At 47.2% G+C, this 14,211-nt stretch overlaps 1 protein-coding gene across 1 annotated transcript in view; it reads right to left on the bottom strand.

Annotated features, from left to right (window-relative positions):
- The window catches only part of LOC146338463 (protocadherin-11 X-linked-like), a 247,395-nt gene that overhangs the window by 98,575 nt on the left and 134,609 nt on the right, over positions 1-14,211 (bottom strand). The window lies entirely within an intron of this gene.

The raw sequence follows: 14,211 nt of genomic DNA, 5'->3' as shown, positions 1-14,211 counted from the left end.
CCCGGCCCATTTCATGGGGTGGTGGGGTGGGTGGTTTCGTTCCGCCATGGATTCCGGGGGGCCAAATGCGCTGGCATTCAGCCTCCCTGGAATCCGTGGCAAAATTCTCCAACATCCCTAGTTACACACTTTTCCATTGCTGTGCAGCCTCCCAGGCCACCTGTACTTCCTGAACTGAAAAAGCCCCATGGGAGGGATTGCCTCATGATATCTTCCTCATGAGGGCTTCAACTGAAGTGTGGGAAGCCGAGGAGGCTACAGGCTGCCAAAGAGATTACTGTACAGTGGCAGACAGCACACTCATGCACCCTTGTCAGCCACTTCATAAGTAAGGTAAGCCCAAGAACCCCAAACCCAACCCAAGAGAATTTCTCCAAAATTTCTTCTCCTTTGAATTTATTTTCAAAAGCATTTTTTTCCCTATCAAATTAAGTAAGAATGGTTGAAAAAATGTGGGACAAATTTTCAACACAGCACTAATCACATTAAAAAGATGACTGAGAAATGCCAACAACCCGAGATGGATTTCCTCATTGCCACCTTTACAGGAAAATTGAATATGGTCCAGTGAGTTGATGACAGCTGGGAGTGGGGGGCAATAAAATCCCATATTTTGAAATGAACTCTGGCACATAAAGCAGCACCCATAATAAGACAGGGAACTCCTTTGGGCTACACTTACTGCTCATAAAGCTCATTGGAGCAGGAGTTTAGTTTTGTAAGGTGTTCAGCCAATCCAAGCCATTGGCCAGACAATTCTACTGACTCAGAACCATAGCTATAGTCACTCCCTCAAGGGATTCTACCAAAGTATTCTAGCAGGTTATGCTTACCCAAATGCTAGCCCAAGGTCAAGCTTCAGTCACTGGGCAGGTTCTCATGATCATCTTCAGCGGGCACACATTCTATAACCCAACCACTGCTCGTAGATGGTTGTGTCATCCAAACCCAGCAAAGGTGGGTTATTGCAATGGTTATAAAGCTACCTAGAACCCATAAGTTGTTTTAGGGTTGTGGGCGGCTTGTTAACCATTCCAACAACCTACCCTCACTGGGTTTGGATGACACAACAACCTATGAGCATGGGGCTGGCATATGGAACAGGTGCCTGTGGGCTCCTGGCATGTGTTGCAAACCATGGTGGCTTATTTAAGCCACCATGCTGAAAATGACTGTGTGAACCAGGTCATTCTGTTTGTGGTCCTGTTACAACTTTCCTATAGTGGATGTGTGTGGGTGCATTAGTAAGTCTTTCCCCAGCTTAGATTTGCAATAGTATCTCCCTCCATACACACAGACTCCCCCCTTCCCTCCCCACTACTTTTGTCTTGAAATCTATTGTTTGGCTTCTCCATGAGTCATTCCAAGCTAGTTACTCTACATTTAAAAAAAATCCTTCTGCTCCCAGTTGTAGCACATGATCTGGATTACATGGCTTAATTTTTGAAGGGGGGTAGGTGAGTGGGTCAGTACTCCTATCTGCCATGGCCAGCCCCAGACATTTTGCTGCCAGAGGCAAAGGACAAGATGGTGCCCCTCCCATTCCATGTACAACTGCTGAATGGGCAGGAAGGAAGTTGACTTGTTCTTTGACACTGGCGATGGGACAGCATCCTCCTCCATACCTGAAGGCAACAGCCTAGTTTAGGGGGAGAAGAGCAGGCCATGTGGCCCACAGCTCTCTCCTCAAACACTTTGCTGCCACCTCCCAACATCTTCTCCCAACATCTGCCTGAGAGAGCAACCTCACTCTGCCTTGTAATAGGGCTGGCCCTGTTGAATGCCACACATCAGGGGTTTCACTAGGTGTTGGTCTGTTTGTTTTAGTCCAACATAAAAAGCTCTGAGATTCTATAAATTAGAGTCAAGGATTCTTATTGAGTGGTTTCTTCCTAAAGGAAGTGGCCCCACCCAGAAACCAACACCCACCCTCCAAAGATGATCTATCTTCAGCCATTAGCTTCCTACAGTCCCCTTAGTTCTTCCAACATGCTCTTGCACTTTGGGGCCTCCTTCTCATGAAAACAACCACCACCACTCTCTGTTTTAATCTGCATCCAACTCCAGAGAAAGCAAAGCTGGTCTATGCTTCTTAAAAGCACAGGGAGTTCTGCCTGTTTTCTCATATGAGAACTCTGGCTTTCAGTGAAAGCTACTCAGAGTGACATCCATCTGGCAGAACTCAACCTAGAGGGGATGGAATGCCTTCAAAAGTAATAGATGGAGTGCAAGAGATTTTCTGTCCAAGGAGTGTAAGAAATGGTAAGAGATTTTATGTCAAAGAAACTGGCTTTAGCTGCATTGCAAAGGGATACCTTTGCTGGCTTCTTTAGAGGCAAGTTCATGAGTCCTGTGGAGTCAGCAAGAAGTTCATCAGGCTATCGGTTGGCATCACACACTGCTCCCCTACTTAACTTGCTCTTACTCTTTACAGCCTTTTATTACCCAGATAAGATACCATGAGCTACGAGCTCCTGCAGTACACCCTGAACACTTGCCCAAGTGGTCAAGGGCTAAGCCCCCCCTTTTTTTTGGTCACATTATGTCTACTCCATGCATGCACTCAGATTTCAAAAAATCAGATGATGGTTGTTATTACTTTTTCATTAAATGCCTTTTGGATGTCTGATGCATGGCATGCTTTTTAACTATTATTTCACATGCACACACACAAATATTGATAGCATCCAATTAAAGACATCTTAGTTGAAGAATCCATTAATCTAAATTTGCATAAGGATAAAAAACAATAGTGAAACAAAAGCATACTATGGGTTGGATCCAGACTTCATCATACTTAGAACAGACCTACTGAAAATAATGGAACAAAATTAGTCATGTCCAACTCAAGCCCGCCATGTATTTCAATGGATCTACGCTAAGCATGACTAAGTCTGGATCCAACACTGTGCCTTTAGAAAGCATCACATCTATGCATCGTCTAGGGAACAACCAAAATACCCCAATCCAAATTCCACTGCCCATTTAAAGGCTGTAAAATGGAGAGGGCTAGTTTGGTGATTTTCAGGGAGGAGTTGCACCATTTTTCAGACAGAGGGAATTCACTTTCAGCTGAGATTGGTGGCTTCCATCTCTTCCCTCCCCTACTTCAGAGAATGCGCCATTCTGGGGGGCGGGCAGGGTCAGGGATAGAACCCAAACATCTTAGAAGAAATATTCTCTATGCAAGAGAAAAGTGGGAATGTCTCTTAATATGGTGCCTGCCATCTGGTCTTTCTATATGAAGTCTCATTAAAGTACAGCTGTTTTGACACTACAATTCTACTGTTATTTAACACATATGCAGAGCAAAAGTAAGAGGTAGCATTAAATGCTGGGGGTGATAGCAGACTACTTTATAAAGGAGAAGGGGCTGGCCCATATTCTCCCCCCACTACTTCCACAAAATGCCACCCCAACAATTGTTATGGTTCTACAGGCATTTCTCTCCAGCCCACCCCCAATGCAATGGAGGGAAAACATGGCGGTTTTGCCAATCAACTTTAATAAAAAAAATATGTGGCTCCTGCCACCTAGAAGAATACAGGTGTCAATGAGATGGGTAACTTGCATAAGCCAGTGGAATTCTACCAAATGACATGAGTGGTAGATTTTGTTATATGCATTTTACATTTCTGGCTCAAATGCATTTCTCTACCAAATTCCCTGGCGAGGGGAGCGGAATCCCTCCTTGACAAGGCATCTTAATTTTGCTCCTCTTTGGTAGTAATTTGCATTGAGTAGTCTCTTTGTAGGAAGAATTTACATAGGAGATAGCACATAGAATAAAAAGGACCAATTACACAAGTTTATGCCACTCCTCCCCTTCATGGATCAAACTCTGCGAAGGGGCTTGCGTGACTCAGTGAAGCCATAAGCTATGCTGTGCAGGGCCACCCAAGATGGACAGGTCATGGTGGAGAGTTCTGACAAAATGTGGTGCACTGGAGAAGGAAATGGCAACCCACTCCAGTATTCTTGCCAAGAAAACCCCATGGAACATATCATAAGGCTAAAAGATATGATGCCGGAAGATGAGCCCCTCAGGTCGGAAGGCATCCAATATACTACTGGGGAAGAGCAGAGGGAATTTCCAAGTAGCGCCAGAAAGAGTGAAGCGGCTGGGCCAAAGCTGAAAGGACACTCAGCTGTGGATGTGTCTGGTGGTGAAAAGAAAATCCGATGCTGTAAAGAACAATATTGTTTAGGAACCTGGAATGTCAGATCAATGAATCAAGGTAAGCTGGAGGTGGCCAAACCTGAGATGGCAAGACTGAACATCGACATCTTGGGAATCAGTGAACTAAAATGGACAAGCATGGGCAAAATTAATTCAGGTGACCATTATATCTACTACTGTGGGCAAGAATCCCTTAGAAGAAATGGAGTAGAACTCATAGTCAACAAAAGGGTGGGAAAAGCAGTACTGGGGTACAATCTCAAAAATGATAGAATGATCTCAGTACGAATCCAAGGCAAACCATTCAACATCACAGTAATTCAAGTCTATGCCCCAACCACTGAGGCCGAAGAAGCTGAGGTTGATCGGTTCTATGAAGACCTACAACACCTTCTAGAACTAACACCAAAACAAGATGTCCTCTTCATCATGGGGGATTGGAATGCTAAAGTAGGAAGTCAAGAAATCACCGGGATAACAGGCAAGCATGGCCTTGGTGTACAAAATGAAGCAGGACAAAGGCTAATAGAGTTTTATCAAGAGAACACGCTGATCATAGCAAACACTCTTTTCCAACAGCACAAGAGCCGACTCTACACATGGACATCACCAGATGGTCAATATCAAAATCAGGTTGATTATGTACTTTGCAGCCTAAGATGGAGAAGCTCTATACAGTCAGTAAAAACAAGAGTTGGAGCTGACTGTGGCTCAGATCATGAGCTGCTTCTTGCAAAATGTTGGCTTAAATTGAAGAACGTAGGGAAAGCCACTAAACCATTCAGGTATGACCTAAATCATATCCCTTATGAATATACAGTGGAGGTGAGGAATAGATTTAAGGGATTAGACCTGATAGACAGAGTGCCTGAGGAATTATGGACGGAGGTCTGTAACATTGTTCAGGAGGCAGCAACTAAATCCATCCTTAAGAAAAAGAAATGCAAGAAAGCCAAGTGGCTGTCTGATGAGGCTTTACAAGTAGCTCATGAAAGAAGGGAAGCGAAAAGCAAGGGAGAAAGGGGAAGATATATCCAACTGAATGCAGAGTTCCAGAGAATAGCAAGGAGAGTCAAGAAGGCCTTCTTAAATGAACAATGAAAAGAAATTGAGGAAAACAATAGAATGGGAAAGACTAGGCAGGGACCTAACAGAAGGCACATGAGATTAAGAAGAGGTGGAAAGAATACACAGGAGAACTATACAGGAAAGATCTGAATGTCCCTGATAGCCATGATAGTGTGGTCACTGAACATGAGCTGGACATCCTAGAGAGTGAAGTCAAGTAGGCCTTAGGAAGCATTACTAACAACAAAGCTAGCAGAGATGACAGTATTCCAGCTGAGCTATTTAACATCCTAAAAGGTGATGATGTTAAAGTGCTGCACTCAATATGCCAACAAATTTGGAACACTCAACAGTGGCTGCAAGACTGGAAAAGGTCAGTTTACATTCCAATTCCAAAGAAGGGCAATGCCAAAGAGTGTTCAAACTACAGTACAATTGTGCTCATTTCACATGCCAGCAAGGTTATGCTCAAAATCCTACAAGACAGGCTTCAGCAGTATGCAAACCGAGAACTACCGGAAGTACAAGCTGGGTTCCGAAGAGGCAAAGGAACTAGAGATCAAATCGCCAACATTTGCTGGATCATGGAGAAAGCAAGAGAATTCCAGAAAAATATCTATTTCTGCTTCATTGACTATGCTAAAGCCTTTGATTGTGTGGATCACAACAAATTGTGGCAAATTTAGGGTTGGCGGAGAATTTCTCCACGAATCTTCAGGAGGCCAAGTGCCAATGCATTCGGCCCCCCGAAAATTTTGGGGAAATTCTCCGCCGGCCCCCCGCCCCCTCCCCCGGGATGGGACTTACCTTCGGCGAATGCCCCTCTCTGCGGCGGGTCCCGGCGGCGGTTCAGCGGCGTTTTGGCGGGGGCGGGGGCTGGTCTCCCGACCGGCTGCCGCCGCCGCCATTGCAAAAAAAAACAAGTAAAAAAAAAACCACATACCCGTGATAGGCTACGTAACAATTTACGTAGCCTATCACGGCTAGATTTCCAAAGTCAGCCGTGATAGGCTACGTAAATTGTCATCACGGGTGACTTTGAAAAAAAAAAAGCGTATGCAAATGGCGGCTCCCATGGGGACCGCCATTTGCGTTCCTTCTTTTGGCACGTCGAGTCTACGTAAACATTTACGTAGACTATGGCGAATATAAGGGAACGCTATTTGCATTGCCCTTATTTTCGCCGTAGTCTACATAAATCTTTACGTAGACTAGACATGCCAAAATAAGGAAAGCAAATGGCAGTCCCCATGGGAGCCGCCATTTGTGTATGCGTTTGGTTTTTTTTTCAAAGTCACCCGTGATAGGCTACGTGATGATTTACATAGCCTATCACGGCTGACTTTGGAAATCTAGCCATGATAGGCTACGTAAATTGTTATGTAGCCTATCACGAGTGTGTATGTTTGGGGTTTTTTTTACTTTTTTTTTTCACGGCCGGATAGACGGGGCGCTCCTTCCCAGCCTGAATTTCACCGGCGAGGGATGGGGCGCCTCCCTCCCCTCTCCTGAACTTCGGGGGGAGAGCCGAAGCACCTCACCCCCACCGCGAAGCAAGCTGCGGGACGAGGTAAGTCCCTTTCATCCATCCCTAGGCAAATTCTTAAAGAGATGGGAGTACCAGACCACCTTACCTGTCTCCTGAGAAACAAAACCTGTATGAGGGTCAAGAAGCAACAGTAAGAACCAGACATGGAACAACCAATTGGTTCAAAATTGGGAAAGGAGTATGACAAGGCTGCATATTGTCACCCTGCTTATTTAACTTATATGCAGAGTAAATCATGAGAAACGCTGGGTTGGATGAATCACAGGTTGGAATTAAGATTGCCAGGAGAATTATCAACAACCTCAGATACGCAGACGATACCACCCTAATGGCAGAAAGCGAAGAGGATCTAAAGAGCCTCTTGTTGAGGGTGAAAGTGGAGAGTGCAAAGGCTGGTTTGAAACTCAACATTAAAAAAAAATAAGATCATGGCATCTAGCCCCATCACTTCCTGGCATATGGAAGGGGAAGAAATGGAAGCAGTGACAGATTTTATTTTCTTGGGCTCCAATATCACCACAGATGGTGACTGTAGCCATGAAATTAAAAGATGCTTGCTCCTTGGGAGGAAAGCTATGACAAACCTAGACAGCATAGTAAGAAGCAGAGACATCACCTTGCCGACAAAGGTCTGTATAATCAAAGCTATGGTTTTCCCAGTAGTAATGTATGGCTGTGAAGGCTGGAGTATAAGGAAGGCTGAGCGCCGAAGAATTGATGCTTTCGAACTGTGGTGCTGGAGAAGACTCTTACAAGTCCCCTGGACTGCAAGGAGGTCAAATCAGTCAATCCTAAAGGAAATCAACCCTGAGTGCTCATTGGAAGGACAGATACTGAAGCTGAAGCTCAAATATTTTGGCCACCTAATGTAGGGATGGCGGAGAATTTCTCCCCGAAACTTCGGGGGGCCGAGCACCAACGTGTTCGGCCCCCCAAACAAGTTTCGGGGAGAAATCCTCCACACACCCCCTGCCCCCTGCACCCCCCCCCCGGGACGGGACTTACCTTCCCTGAATGTCCCTCCCGGCGGCGGGTCCGGCTGGCGGTTCATCGGGTGTTCGAGCGGGGCGGGAGCGGCAGCCGGTCTTTCGACCGGCTGCCGCCGCCGCCATTGCAATAAAAGAAAAAAAAAAAACGTCCCCTGATAGGCTACGTGACGATTCACGTAGCCTATCACGGCTAGATTTGCAAAGTCAGCCGTGATAGGCTACGTGAATCGTCACGTAGCCTATCACGGGTAGGGATGGCGGAGAATTTCTCCCCGAAACTTCGGGGGGCCGAGCGCCAATGATTTCGGCCCCCCGAACAAGTTTCGGGGAGAAATCCTCCGCACCCCCCCCGCCCCCCGCACCTCCCCCGGGACGGGACTTACCTTCCCTGAATGTCCCTCCCGGCGGCGGGTCCGGCTGGCGGTTCGTCCAGTGTTCAAGCGGGGCGGGAGCGACAGCCGGTCTTTCGACCGGCTGCCGCCCCCGCCATTGCAATGAAAGAAAAAAAAAAAACACGTCCCCTGATAGGCTACGTGACGATTCACGTAGCCTATCACGACTAGATTTGCAAAGTCAGCCGTGATAGGCTTCGTTAATCGTCACGTAGCCTATCACGGGTGACTTAAAAAAAAAAAAAAAAAGTGTGTACGGATAATGGCGGCCCCCATAGGGAGCCGCCATTCCCCTTCCTTATTTGGTCGCTGTAGTCTACGTCAATGTTTACATAGACTACGGCGAAAATAAGGGCAACGCTATTTGCGTTGCCCTTATTTTCGCTGTAGTCTACGTAAACATTGACGTAGACTACAGCAACTAAATAAGGAACGCGAATGGCGGCTCCCTATGGGGGCCGCCATTCGCGTACGCGCTTTTTTTTTTTTAAGTCACCCGTGATAGGCTACGTGACGATTCACGTAGCCTATCATGGCTGACTTTCCAGATCTAGCCGTGATAGGCTACGTGAATCGTCACGTAGCCTATCAAGGGACTTTTTTTGTTTTTTTGTTACTTTCGTGTTTGCGGCCGGGCGAGGCGGGAAGCCTCCCCCCCCGGCCTGAATTTTGGCCGGGCGAGGCGGGAAGCCTCCCCCCCCGGCCTGAACTTCACGGGGGGAGCAGCGAAGCGCTCCCCCCCACCGCGAAAAAGCTGCGAGAAAAGGTAAGTGACTTTCGTTCACCCCTAATCACAGGTGACTTAAAAAAAAAAAAAAAAGTGTGTACGGATAATGGCGGCCCCCATAGGGAGCTGCCATTCCCGTTCCTTATTTGGTCGCTGTAGTCTACGTAAATGTTTACGTAGACTACGGCAAAAATAAGGGCAACGCTATTTGCGTTGTGTTGCCCTCATTTTCGCCGTAGTCTACGTAAACATTTACATAGACCACAGCAACTAAATAAGGAACGCGAATGGCAGCTCCCTATGGGGGCCGCCATTCGCGTACGTGCTTTTTTTTTTTTTTTTTTAAAGTCACCCATGATAGGCTATGTGACGATTCACGTAGCCTATCACGGCTGACTTTGCAGATCTAGCCGTGATAGGCTACGTGAATCGTCACGTAGCCTATCAGGGGGCGTTTTTTTTTTTTTTTTAACTTTCGCGTTCGCGGCCGGGCGAGGCGGCAAGCCTCCTCCCCGGCCTGAATTTCAGCCGGGTGAGGCGGGAAGCCTCCCCCCCCGGCCTGAACTTCGCGGGGGGAGCAGCGAAGCGCTCCCCCCCACCGCGAACAAGCTGCGAGAAAAGGTAAGTGACTTTCGTCCACCCCTGACCTAATGTGAAGAGAAAACTCACTGGAAAAGACCCTGATGCTGGGCAAGATTGAAGGCAAAAGGAGAAGGGGATGGCAGAGGATGAGATGGCTAGATAGCATCACTGATGCAATGAATATGATTTGAGCACACTCCGGGAGAGAGCAGAGGACAGGAAGGCCTGGCATGCTATGGTCCATGGGGTCACGAAGAGTTGGACACGACTTAACGACTGAACAACAATGCCACTCGTACCTAAACATTTCTTTTAAGAACTCTCTCTCTCTCTCTCTCTCTCTCCCATTTATGTTGCATTATCCTATCTGCATCCCTCCTATTTCCCAGCAACCAGCATACATCTTCACATCTTCACATAGAATTACACATTCAGCAGTGAATGGGCCATATAGATTTTTAATAATCCATCATTATATAAAATGTGAATGGGTTTAGAATATTCAACTGCAATAAGCAGCCATTTGTTAATGTGAAGCTTTGAACTAATAGATTTTTAGATAGCAGAACTGTGCTGACACTGTTCATACATTGTGCTATTCCTCCTATCGAGCTATATAATATATGTTATAAGATAGACCCACCCCAAAATATGCATCTCCTCTGAAATGAACTCCTCTGAAATGAACTACTAAGTGGAGGCATTCAAGATGAGGCTGGACAGCCATGTGTCAGGGATGCTCTGACTTGGATTCCTGCCTTCAGCAGGGGGTTGGACTTGATGGTCTTATAGGCCTCTTCCAACCCTTCTATTCTATGATTCTATGAGGCCGGCAGCCATGTGTCGGGGATGCTCTGACTTGGATTCCTGCCTTGAGCAGGGGGTTGGATGCGATGGTCTTGTTGGCCCCTTCCAACCCTACTATTCTATTATTCTATACCTTCCTTTTAGCAGCAATGGCTGGGCCAGGCACAGTGGGTGGGGTAGAAAAACTATAGAAGCCTCCCTATAATAAGAGATGGATATCTCCCTTTTGTGGCAAAATTCATTGTGATGGTAAACTGAGGGGGTCCTTCTTCAGAGCCAGGCATTGTGGAGACTGGAGAGGAATCCCAGCTTCCCAAGAACTTCCCTGTGTCCTGGGCAACCTCCGAGGACAGCTCTCCTCATGAGCTGCTGCTTGTCCTACAGAACAGCTGCCAGTCCTCTGTTTAGTCAGAGCTGACAGAGAACTGGTGGCTGCTCCAGAGGAGAGGTATCCTAGGAGATTGCCTGCAGCACAGGTGATCTCCTGGTACACCTTTCCAGTCTCCACAATGCCTGTCTCTGAGGAAGGACACCATCAGAGCCAGGCATTTGGTAGGATGGCAGCAAACAGCGAGCAACAGCAATGAGTATAGGAGGAGGGTGGCAATGGCAGCAAGCAGAGGGGGTGGGGAGATGGTAGGGAGTGGAGGGAGGGAATGGGTGGGGGGTGATGGCAGTGAGAATAGGGGTAGGTGGGATGGGCAACAGCAGAGGGTGGAGGGGGTAGGCAGTGGCAGTGAAATCAGGGAGGAGGAGGGATAGGTGCCTTCAACAGCACCATCCATGCTTGAAGGAACCCTGAAGTCTGGCACTGGCCCTTACCACAACCTACCCACCACAGCATGGGTTGGTCAACGGCATGTGAAGTTACACTATCTGCTCAAGTCGGACAACTAAAATGCACAACCTGATGTTGAGTCAAGCCATACAATGGAGTCCCCAACCTCTTTAGGTCAGTGGGCACATTTGGAATTTTTAGAAAGTGTCATGGGCACTCTTACAAAATGGCTGTCACGGCAGGTAGGTTGCCATTCATAAAATGCCTGCCATGGCGGCCATGTCCATTCACAAAACACTCATTTCCCAGAAAGCAGACTGGTGAGACTACAAGAAACAGAACAGATCGAAACCCTAAGTACAAAACAGAGAAGGGCCTGAACTTCCACACACACAACTCTTCTCTTGAACCCAAATAAAGATGGTGTTGGAGGATAGCATTTAGCTTTGGAGCATGCTGGCCTCCCAGTTTTTCTTTAAACAAATCTTAAGAAATAATATAAAAATTAGGAGAGGCAGGGAGCCTGGTGGGCACCACACTGGAGACTCCAGCCATAGAACCATCTAGTCTAATATTATTTACTCCAGACCTTTACACCTTTTTTATCCACTAATTTGAATGCACCCCACAGGCCATATACAGCATTCAACCAGAGCTCCAAAAATCTCCTGTCTTTGCTGCTTGCCTGAGACTACAAGGACAGGGAAGTTCTCAGCATAGGGGTTGCTCGAGTGAGGGCAGGAACCCCTCAAAGTAACCTGCCTCTCCTTCCTTCCCCATTGCTTGAGCCTTAGGGTAGCTGTGTGCCCTCTTTTCAGAGGTCAGTCCTCACTTTGAAGGACTGCCAGAGGACTGTCCTCTACTTTGAAGGTGTCCTCTATTTGAAAGCCTGTCCAATCCAAGTCTGGTTTGGAAGATAAGCAACCATTTGTACCTTGAAGTTGCCCATCAACAGCACATAGAAAGGAGACTGAGCAAGACACCCAGGTCACCTGGCCACAGTCTTCCATGCTATGGTGAGATGTATTGTATTTCTATTTAAATTGTAATAATTACTTCTAAATTTGTGTCTAAATTAGCACCTGGGTTTAAAGCACCTGACAAGCCACCACACATTGCTTGTGACTAGGGATATACGAATCCTTTACCTGGTTCCAGTCGGGGCATCCGCTGTGGGGGGGAGGCGATCCATTCCTCCCCACAGAATCCTCGATGGAGGGGGAGGCGATCCAGTCCTCCCCCCTGGAATCCTGCCCGGCCGGCTCCGCTCCATGGCTATGCCATGGAGCCGCTGGCCAGGCTGATCCACAGCAGGGCCTCCAGCTGCTGCTGGGCTGGTGTGGACGCAAATGGCGTCCTGCATAGGGGCCGCCATCTACGTCCCTATGGTAGCCCATGATAGGCTACGTAAATATATTAGGGATGTACGAAACTCACTTACCTTTCCTCCATCCCTTCCCCCGGAATCCTCAACGACTGGCTCCGCTCTGCGGCCAGGCCACGGAGCAGCCGGCCAGGGCCGTCCACAGCTGGATTTCTATTATCATACGTAAATATTTACGTAAGATAAAACAACGAAAAAAAGGGGAACGCAAACAGTGTAGTGGACGCTATTTGCATTCCTTTATTTTTCGCCGTTCTAGCCTATGTAAATATTTATGTAGGCTAGAACAGCGAAAAATAAAGGAATGCAAGTAGCATCCACTACGCTATTTGCGTTCCCCTTTTTTTTCGTTGTTTTATCTTACGTAAATATTTACGTATGATAAATCGGCGAAAAATAGGGAACACAAATGGCGGCTGCCATAGCCGCCACCATTTGTGTACACTGCGTTTTTGTTTTTGTTTTGAGGTTAGCCATGATAGGCTACGTAAATTCTTATGTAACCTATCATGGTCGAAGGATGGCAATGGCGGCGGCAGCAGCCCTGCCGTGGCCAGCCAGGAGACCAGCCGCCAGAGACGCCGCCGACGCCACTGCCGCATCCGCCCCAGGTAAGTGCTGTCCCGGGGGGATTCTGCAGGAGGCCGTTCCGCCATGATTCTAAAGAATCCAGCCTCACTGGAATCCGTGGTGGAATTCTCCACCATCCCTAAAATATATACATAGCCTATCACGGGCTAGCACAGAGATGCAAATAGCAGCTGCTACGACAGCCACCATTTGCAGCCAGAGCCGCCACTGCTTCATCCACTGCCGGAGCCGCCACCAGAGCCGCCGTTGCATCTGCCACCAGGTAAGTCTGTCCTGGGGGGATTCCGCGGGATTGTTTAGAATCCGGCCTCACTGGAGTCCGTGGTGGAATTCTCTGCCATCCCTACTTGTGACTTACTAAGCCTAGCGCAGCCTAAAAGTTGAGCAGGTCTGGTGCAGCTTTTCCTTGAAATGCTAAATGAAGGTTTAGCATATGTACAAATGCAGCCATAGACTACCAAGCTGAGCAATAGCCACTGTGATCTGCTGTACAATATATTGTATGCAGTTGCTGTGAGGTTGAATAAACTGAAGACTGCAGAACACTGCAAATTAAATCACTGCAACAGATTTATGCTTGTCATGTGTGCGCAATAAATACACACTTCCTCCCAGCAACATCACAAGATGGAATTAAACACAGTGTAAAACGCAGTGGCCTTTCTCTCCCCCTTGAAAGCTGCTCTATGTTCATGCAACATTGCCTTCACATACTTTTTATAGGACTGTATTAAAAATATCCAAACACTAAAAGAAAAAAGAAGCAGTAAACAGTAAACAAAATGAGGGTCTCCAGGATAGGTTTTCATGTTGCTTTGGTGTTGTTTTAACCAGGCTGGTTGACATCTGAGCATTGGGATTACAGAACTCACTTCAGTCTTTCCCTCTTGCATGTTTTAGTCTCTGTACTCTGCCTGCTCATGAAATCATAAGGATGGGGGGGGGGGAAATCCCCAGACTACAATTATTATGATAAACTATATTGCAACATACTGAGAACACATACCAACCAAATGGTCATGCTTTAAATCTCAAGCTTATCCTGAGGCTAGAGTGAGAGGATACAGTGGATGCCAAAAGCACCTACCCCATGATTCTGTCAGGGATGAGCTCCCTAGAGATGTTTGCCTGGCACCTACGTATGTTGTACTCCTTCCAGTGCCA

Source organism: Heloderma suspectum, chromosome 9, assembly GCF_057233095.1.
Source record: "Heloderma suspectum isolate Gila_16-S chromosome 9, 16-S_ref, whole genome shotgun sequence".
NCBI classification, from domain to species: domain Eukaryota; kingdom Metazoa; phylum Chordata; class Lepidosauria; order Squamata; family Helodermatidae; genus Heloderma; species Heloderma suspectum.
Note: the sequence above shows the minus strand (reverse complement) of the source record. Positions and strands in the feature narration are given on the sequence as shown.